This window comes from Rana temporaria, chromosome 3, assembly GCF_905171775.1.
Source record: "Rana temporaria chromosome 3, aRanTem1.1, whole genome shotgun sequence".
NCBI classification, from domain to species: domain Eukaryota; kingdom Metazoa; phylum Chordata; class Amphibia; order Anura; family Ranidae; genus Rana; species Rana temporaria.
The window spans coordinates 34,926,126-34,935,634 of NC_053491.1; the positions used below are offsets into that span (position 1 = coordinate 34,926,126).

Sequence of the window (9,509 nt, forward strand, 5' to 3'; positions counted from 1 at the left end):
GGCAATATAAAATAGACATGTCATGCAGTGTTAAATAGAATGGCAGTGTAAAGAAAACATTACATTTGATTCTATTGGTACACCTATAAAGGTCCATCCCATGTCAAAACAAATGCGAGGCAAATTGTGTTTACCTGTTTGCCCATGAAGGCACTGGGCAGTTACTATTATTGAGGTAAGATTTAACATTCAACAATATTATTGAAGGGTGCCGTTTAAACATGGCACAACATGTAGTTTATAGAGCTTTGGAGGAAAAAGAAAAGAGGGGAGAAAAAAAAAGAAGGGAAGATGTGGGTGTGGTAAGGGGAAGCAGTTGGTGACTGCTGCAGGATTATAGTATCTATTCGGGCAGTTCTGGTCAGTACCCGAGACCTTGGCATCAGCTAGTTAATGAGTATTTCAGGGGGTTGACAGTGAGTCATACTCTGGGGAGGCCTTGAAAGCGAACCACGCAGACCATGTGTTGTGGTAAGATTCCACGTTGTCTGAGTTTTGTGCCGAAGTATCTTCCATATAACATGTGTCAGACACTTTTTTGAGCCAATCTCGAATGGAAGGGGGATTTGTGCTCTTCCACAGAATAGGTATCAGAGATTTTGCGGCACTCAGGAGGTGCTTAGTGAGCGAACATTTGTATCGCTTCAGGGAGAAGTTGTTAATGTTGAGGAGGCAGCTTGCTGCGTCTAATTCTAAGTTTGTCTCCGTGATTCGCCTCACAACCTCTCGTACCTTAGCCCAATAGCCCTGTATTACTGGGCAGTCCCACCATATATGTTTAAGAGTACCTGTGTCGATCCCACATCTCCAGCACTTGTCTGAAGTCTTTGGGAACCATTTGTGGAGTTTGTCTGGTGTGGTATACCAATGGGTCAATAATTTGTATGAGGTTTCTTGTGTCTTGGTATTTATGGAACATTTGTGTGCTAGGGTGCAGGCATTTGTCCATTGTTTGTCAGTGATGGTAATATTCAGGTCATTAGACCATGTTCGTCTAAACCTGTCATTTGGTGTAGCAGTTGCGTCCTGTAACCACATGTATAATGTGGAGGTAGCCTTGTCAAATTGAGCACCCTTTTTACATGCCTTCTCAAGCTCCGTCAGTTCTCTTGAGAAGGTGAACCTTCCTTTCCCTGAGTTGGCGTAATCTCTAATTTGGAAGTACGTCAACCAGGACATCGTTGGTAGTCCATTGTCATGTTTGAGTGCCGTTAGGGTTTTAAATTTCCCGTTTGAGAAGCAATCCGTCATTAGTATGGGATCACTGGTCCCAGTAGGGATCAAGTTGTCGTTCCGTATGCCTGGGGGAAAATCAGGGTTATTCTGCAGTGGAGATAGTGGGCTATTGTTGTCTGTTAGATTTGTCTTGTTGGCCACCTCAGAGAACAATGTCAAGGTAGTTCCTGTTACTGGGTTGTTTTTTATTGAGTCGTGTTGGTACCTCCAAGGGGTCCAGGGAAGGTATAAAAGGGGTGTCTTGAACAGGGATTCCTCTAATCGGACCCAGGCCTTAGAGCTACTATGGCAGTGCCAGTCAATAACCCTCATTAGGTGTGAAGCTAGATAGTAGTGATAGAAGTTCGGCAATCCCATTCCTCCCTTCTCTTTCGGCCTGGTGAGGAGCAGGAATTTTATTCTAGGTTTTTTATGTTTCCAAAGGAACTGAATAAGAGTGGATTGCAGGGACTTAAAGAATGTTCGTGGGATTTTAATTGGTAGGGCTCTAAGGAGATAAAGCAATTTTGGCAAAATAACCATTTTCAGGATCGCCGCCCTCCCAAACCACGAGAAAAATTTAGTATTCCATTCCTGCAAGTCCTTACATATTTCTCTTAGTAGCCTAGGGAAATTTTGTTCATAGGTAGTAGTCACATTGGGGGTTAACCATACACCTAAGTATTTAAGTGCTCCCTTTACCCACTTAAAGGGGCAGTTGGCTTGCGTTTTAGTTAAGGATTCCTTTGTCAGGGAGAGGTTCATTGCTTCTGATTTTGAAAAATTGATTTTAAGGTTCGAAATATATCCGTAGATCGAAAATTGTTTCATTAAATTAGGGATTGTGGTGTGTGGGTTTGTCAGGAAAAAGAGTAGATCATCAGCGTAAGCTGCGATCTTATGCTCAGTTTCTGCGACTTTGAAACCTGTTATCGAATCATCTTTGTTAATCATTCTGATAAAGGGTTCGAGTGACAGTATGAATAAAAGAGGGGATAGGGGGCAGCCCTGTCTAGTCCCGTTTGAGATCTGGACCTCTTTCGACAGTGAACCGTTTACTTTAAGTCTGGCCGTGGGTCTATCGTAAAGGGCGTTGATCCAAGACATCATGTGGGGACCAAGGCCTATGAATTCACAGGTGGTTTTCATATAGTCCCATGCGACTCTGTCGAAGGCCTTCTCCGCGTCAGTGGACAGGAGAAGGCCTCCGACATTACACCCGTGTGTCGTGTCCATCAGAAGCAAAGCCTTAATTACGTTGTCTCTTGCCTCTCTATTTGGGACAAAGCCCACCTGGTCCTGTCCCACTAATGAGGTCAGCAAAGGTCTCAATCTGTTGGCCATAATCTTCGCTAGGATCTTGAGATCCAGGTTCAGTAAGGATATGGGCCTATAGCTGGAGCATTCTGTATGGTCTTTTCCCGGTTTCGGAATTAGAGTGATATGGGCTGAGAGAAAGTCAGTCGGCACTGATCTGGGTGAGGACATAGTGTTTAAGGCTCTAGTCAGGTGCTTCGACAGGGTCTCACTGAAGGTCTTATAATAAGTCGATGAAAAGCCATCCGGCCCTGGGCTCTTCCCCGACTTCAGATCCCTAATTGCCGACTAAGTCTCCTCAACTGTTATTTGTTCCTCTAAAGGTTTTAGCAGTATGTCGTCGAGTTTGGGGAGGCCACTTTGGGTCAAATATTCTAGTATGGGGGAGGAGTGCTTCTATCTTGCAAGAAGGAAGAGAAAAGACTTCAGCTGTCTTTCCAGGCCGTATGACACAAGAAGAATGGTAGTCAGATTTCAGTTTTCAGCTTGGAAGATGCAGGATAATAAATTCTGAACATGTAGACTCAGTGGAAATGGAGGGAGAAAAAATAGATCCTCACAGTGAAGTATATCCAAGGAATTTATAAAAAAAAAACACTTTAAAAACTTCACAGCAGGCACCAATCCACTTTTAAAATTCTCACAGCAAGTCACTTCATCATAAAAAATATGTAAAAATTCAGGATAGAAAAGAAAAAAAACAGCATAAAAAAAAATATATTGTAAATAAAATATACAGCCAAGGAACGAACCAAAGAGCTGGAGTATATGAGTGTGATGGCGTTTTAAAAATAGCTCCACCCGACATGTTTCCCCATAACTGGCTTCAACTTTTGAGCTTTGAATATGCAGCAGCACTCCCCTATTTAAATTATTTTTTCACTCATTTTTTTTCATTCCTTCCTCTATTTAGAGGTCATATATCACTGAAAAGTGTGAATCGTCTCTCACCAAACTTTTACTTATCACGTAGTAACATGAGATTAGCAAAAGCAGCCCCAAGGGTGGCGCCAGTGGAATCAAACTTCCCCTTTAAAGTGCCGTCGTACGTGTTGTACGTCACCGCGTTTGAGAACGATGAGATTTTGTCTTGACAGTGTGTATGCAAAGAAAGCTTGACAAGATTCTCGACAAGCCTGACAAGAAACTCGTTGAGGAAAACAACGTTTCTTTTACGACGAGATTCTCAGTCGTGTGTACGAGGCCTGATGGTAGCACTCACCTTTTCTTCTCCAGAAAAATATTTTTCTGGATGCCCAAAACAATCGGAAAGGGCATTCATCAGAGAAAATTACATTACCCCATTTACGAAGGACTCATCAGTCCAATCCCTGTACCTTTTGCAGAATATCAGTCTGTCCCTGATGTTTTTCCTGGAGAGAAGTGGATTATTTGCTGCCCTTGACACCAGGCTATCCTCCAAAAGTCTTCTCCTCACTGTGTGTGTAGATGGACTCACACTTGCCTGCTGCCATTCCTGAGCAAGCTCTGCACTGGCGTTCCCCGATCCCGCAGCTGAATGAACTATAGGAGAAGGTCCTGGCGCTTGCTGGACTTTCTTGGGCGCCCTGAATGCCTTCTTCACAAATGCAGTGATTTATTTGTTTGAGGATTAAGTTAATTTTCATGGCAAAGGGGGACAGCATTTGATGGAGCACAGTAGCAGCAATTGATGGGGCACACTGGTGGCAATTGATGGGGCACACTGGCGGCAATTGATGGGGCACACTGGCAGCAATTGATGGGGCACACTGGCAGCAATTGATGGGGCACACTGGCAGCAATTGATGGGGCACACTGGCAGCAATTTATGGGGCACACTGGTAGCAATTGATGGGGCACACTGGCAGCAATTTATGGGGCACACTGGTAGCAATTGATGGGGTACACTGGCAGCAATTGATGGGTACAGTAGCTGCGTTTGATGGACACAGTGGCTGCGCTTGATGGACACAGTGGCTGTGCTTGATGGGGTTTTTTTTTCAGTTTGTTTGCACCCACTCAAAATGTTGAGCACCACTGCTCCTAACCCGTCAGAAATTGCAAATGTTACCCAACAACATTATGTGTATGAAAAGTCCTTGATTCCACACATAAGTTCTTCTTTTGCCTTTGAACAGACGTGGGTCTCTCGGTATCCACCTTAGGATGCAGAGTACCTTTGGTCCAAGTTCAGATATATTAATATTAGTTTTACTGTTTGAGATTGTTTTGTTTACAACATATTCGGTGCTGCCTTGTTATCTATTGTTCAGATAACCATGACCCTGCTGATGCTGTTAAGTGCCTTACAATGTGATAACTTGAAAACAAGATCTGCCTAAGTACTCTTTACCCGCTACCTTTATCTTTGATACACATGCAGAACATAATGTTACTACGAATGCTTTTCCTGCAATTAGCGTCCGCAAACCATTGAATGTTTATGTTTACTCATATATAATAACAATAAAAACTATTGAATAATAAAAAATATAAAAATAAAGTACTGACAACTAAAGTTACATAGAAAAAAAAGCCTCCAGTGCTGCAAATAAAAAAAAAAATATATATATATATATATATATATATATATATATATATATATATATATATATATATATATATATATATATATATATATATATATATATATATATATATATATATATATATAGCAAACTAATGGGAAAAAGAACAAAAGGAAGAAAGCGCTAGCCAAGTGTAGTATCTCGGTTTTAATGACAATGGATTAAAAACACTCACAAGAGATAAAAGATAAAAAAGCTCATCTCCTCCCCCTGTCACTGGGCAAGGGCATATCACGTGATGTGTATCTTATATCTGACAGGGGTAGAGTGAATCCCATATTCATCCCAGCACAGCTGTGTGGTCACTGTGAGCTGGTTCATGCTATGGGGACAAACCTTACTGGTGGAGGTTCTTTGGGTTCCTTCAGAAGTCTGTGTTCATTAGAGGTTTCATTGATGGCTGGTTCTCTTGGGGTTCTTCCAGAGGTTCAGTAGTGGCTGGTTCTCTTTGGGTTCCTTCATGGGTTCAGTGGTGACTGGTTATTTGGTTTCTTGTATGGGGGTTCAGTGGTGGTTAGTTCTTTGGGTCCTTCTATGGGTTCAGTGGTTGGTTGTCTTTGGGTTCTTGTATGGGGTTCAGTGGTGACTGGCTCTCTTTGGGTCCTTCTATGGGTTCAGTGGTGGTTGGTTCTTTGGGTTTCTTGGTGTCAGTGGTGACAGGTTTTTTCAGTGAGCCCCAGCTCTTTGACTGGTGATCCTGACACTAGTCAGTCATGTGGTTGGGGCCATGTAGGGTTCCCCCAGGCTGACCTTGTTGGAGAGCACTGTAGGGGGACTTCTGAGCTCACATCATTGTGGGTGGGGAAGACCCCAATAGGCTTCACATATTTTACAAAAAAAATCTGTACTGTTACTTGTCAGAGGTGTCATAGCCGTCATCTTGTCATGAAGTCTTAAAAAAAAAATTCTATATTTTTTACTTTTTGCTATAATAAATATCCCCCCAAAATATATTGAATTTTTTTTCCCACAGTTTAGGCCGATACGTATTCTTCTACATATTTTTGGTAAAAAAAATGCAATTAGCATTTATTGATTAGTTTGAGCAAAAGATATAGCTTCTACAAAATAGGGGACTGTTTTATGGCATTCTTATTACTAATTTTTTTCCAGTTATGGCGGCGATCAGTGATTTTTATCTGACTGCGACATTATGGTGGACACATCGGACACTTTTGACACCATTTTGGGACCATTGTCATTTTTACAGCGATCAGTGCTATAAAAATGCACTGATTACTCTAAAAGTGACATTGGCAGTAAAGGGGTTAATAACTAGGTGACGCTGCAGGGGTTAAGTGCTCCCTAGAAAGCGATTCTTACTGTTAGGGGGCGTGGCTACACGTGACACGTCACTGATGACCGTTCCCGATCACAGGGAACGGTCATCAGTGACAGCGTCACTAGGCAGAATAGGGGAATGCCTTGTTTACAAAGGCATTCCCCTGTTCTGCTCTTGCCGACCAAAATCGTGGGACTCCCAGAAAAATCGAGTTCCCGGGACCCGCGGCTGCACTCGCGAGGCACGTGGCGTGCTCGCCCGATGGGCGGCAGATTTAAATGGACATACTTGTAATCCAATCTGCCTGCCCGTGCCATTCTGTTGACGTAAATAGGCATGCGGCGGTCGGCAAGTGGTAAGTGGTTAAGCTTTGACAAAAAGACCTGGACCTGGTTTCTATGAAGAATTTGTTATGCTCCAGTTTTAGTAAATCAACACCATTGATTTCAGAGACAACGGCCGGGATTCACGAACGACTTACGCCGACGTATCTCCTTATACGCCGCATAAGTCCACGGATGCGCCGTCGTATCTATGCGCCGTATTCTTGAAACCAGATACACCTGAATTCTGGCTCCATCCGACCGACGTAAGTCTCCTACGCCATCGTATCTTGGGCGCATATTTACGCTGGCCGCAAGGGGCGCTTCCATTGTTTTACACATCGAATATGTAAATGAGCAAGATACGCCGATTCACGAACGTACCTATGCCCGTCGCAGTAATCTACGCCGTTTACGTAAGGCGTACGTCCGGCGTAAGTTTACCCCTCATAAAGCAGGGGTAAGTCATGTTAAGGTATGGTCGTATTTTACGTCGTTTACGTAAGTCGTACGTGAATGGGGCTGGGCGTAGGTTACGTTCACGTCGTAGGCATTGAGCCGTCGTATCTTAGGGAGTATATGCAACGTGATTCTGAGCATGCGTGCGCATGCGCCGTTCGTACGCCCATTCATTTACATGGGGTCATGAATCATTTTAATACAACACGCCCACTACCTGCCTACTTTGAATTAGGCGGGCTTACGCCGGCCCATTTACGCAACGCCGCAGTAAATTAGGGAGCAAGTGCTCTGTGAATACTGGCCTTGCCTCTCTATGTTACGTCGGCGTAGCGCATATGAGATGCGCTACGCCCATCCAAAGATACGCCGAGCTACGTGAATCCCGGCCAACATGTTCATTTTCAGTTGCCATTGTCACAAGATTGTCACTTTACCTGTCAGTGTAATGTTATGACTGACTAGTGTATATAGTTTATTATGATTATGGAGCCACACTCTTTTATTTAAACAATTGGAGATAAGTACTTACTGCCTCATGTCCCGGTGAGATAAATAAGAACAAATGCATCAGACTATAGAACAACTCTCACAGTGAATCTGAGCAAATCACTGGGCTCTAGCTCTTCGTCCGTCTCTAAATTGTTCTGAATAACTAACAATAACTGGAAGGAACAGAGATGCAGTGTTTCTCTATGCAAACAAAATACTTGCTCTCACTTTGTAACCTATGCTGGATATATTACAATCACATTTTATATTATTACTGGTCATGGATGGCTTTAGAGCAATGGAACTGAAATTGTCACATTAAGCCTCAAGCCCATCAAAGCCCCTAGCATGTCATGAGTCTTCCACCTAAAAGCACTCAGCGAGCAATTCTCTTTTCCTGCTTATTCCATAAGAACAGAAAACAACTGTAGGTCAAGGAAAAAAATTACAGTTAGGCAGCAATTTTCGGTAGGATTCAAGAGAAATGTCATGAGTGTGTGCCAGTTAAAGCAGTGTTCCATACCACCCTTGACCTCTAGTCCACTTAATGCAAGGTACATCCTGCCATTATGGATTCATGTGCACAGATCAAAGTGATCTGTGTCTCTCTGTGTTCCCACTTTGGATGTAATGGATCTACCGGCTACAACATGAGCAGCACATCTTACGGCATAACTCTTGTTTCACATACAGAAGACTGCTGATCTGTGAAAGCCCAGTTCAAGCCATTCGTTTATATTTACTGTTTGCTTGAAAACCATTCTACCCAATGTGGCACCCTGTAGGTACTAGTGTCTTTTTTGGTAGGCAGGGCAGTCCCAGGTGGGCTGGCTTTGCTGGGTCCTCCTCCACAGGGATAAATCTGCAGGGTTTTTCCCCAGGGACTGAGGACGGGAGAAGACATCGAGGACTCGGAGCGTGGATGACACCGCCGCCATGACCCGAGACAGGTGAGTGCCGGGCGGGCGGGGATGCACACTGGCAGCATTTGATGGGGCATGGTAGCTGAAATTGATGGGGTACACTGGTGGAAATTTATGGGGCACACTGGTGGCAATTTATGGGGCACACTGGCAGCATTGATGGGGCACAGTAGCAGCAATTGATGGGGCACACTGGCGGCAATTGATGGGGTACACTGGTGGCAATTGATGGGGCACACTAGCAGTAATATTGATGGGGCACACTGGCAGCAATTGATGGGGCACACTGGCAGCAAATGATGGGCACACTAGCAGAAATTGATGGGGCACACTGGCAGCAATTGATGGGCACACACACTGGAAGCAATTGATGGGGCACACTGGCAGAAATTGATGGGCACATTGGAGGCAATTAATTGGGCACACTGGCAGCAATTAATGGGTACAGTAGCTGCGTTTGATGTCACAGTGGCGGCAATTTATGGGTACTGTGGCTGCATTTGATGGACACAGTGGCTGCGTTTTATGGGCACAGTGGTTGAGCTTGATGGGCACAGTTGCTGCAATTAATGTTTTTTTTTTTCAGTTTGTTTGCGCCCCCCCAAAAATTTTGAGCACTAGCCACCACTGGAAGTGATGCACTGCTTGACAGTATGGTGGGAGCACTGGCCAATCCCAAGCTGAGAACTTGACAAAAAAAATACTTCTGGGGTCTGCCATGTGATAAGAGTCGTATGGAGATGAAGTGATGGAGTGCTGACCAAAGAAGGGGCCCTCAGGAGGAGGGGAGTGCTGCCTCTGGCGGGAGGTGTGGTGAAGGTGACCACCGCTCTTTCTGAGCCACAGTCAAGGCTGGCTGCTACCATTCCTAAGGCTGCTGAAGAATAGACACCCTAGCGAGCTGTACTGTGACTAACCATCCCCCTTA

The 9,509-nt window shown here is 44.1% G+C and overlaps 1 non-coding gene across 1 annotated transcript; it reads left to right on the forward strand.

The window, feature by feature from the left end:
- The first annotated feature begins 5,307 nt into the window (after positions 1-5,307).
- LOC120934194 lies at positions 5,308-5,438 on the forward strand. Its single transcript, XR_005748340.1, has one exon. It is a non-coding gene; the product is annotated as a small nucleolar RNA SNORA48 (small nucleolar RNA).
- Positions 5,439-9,509: the final 4,071 nt, after the last annotated feature.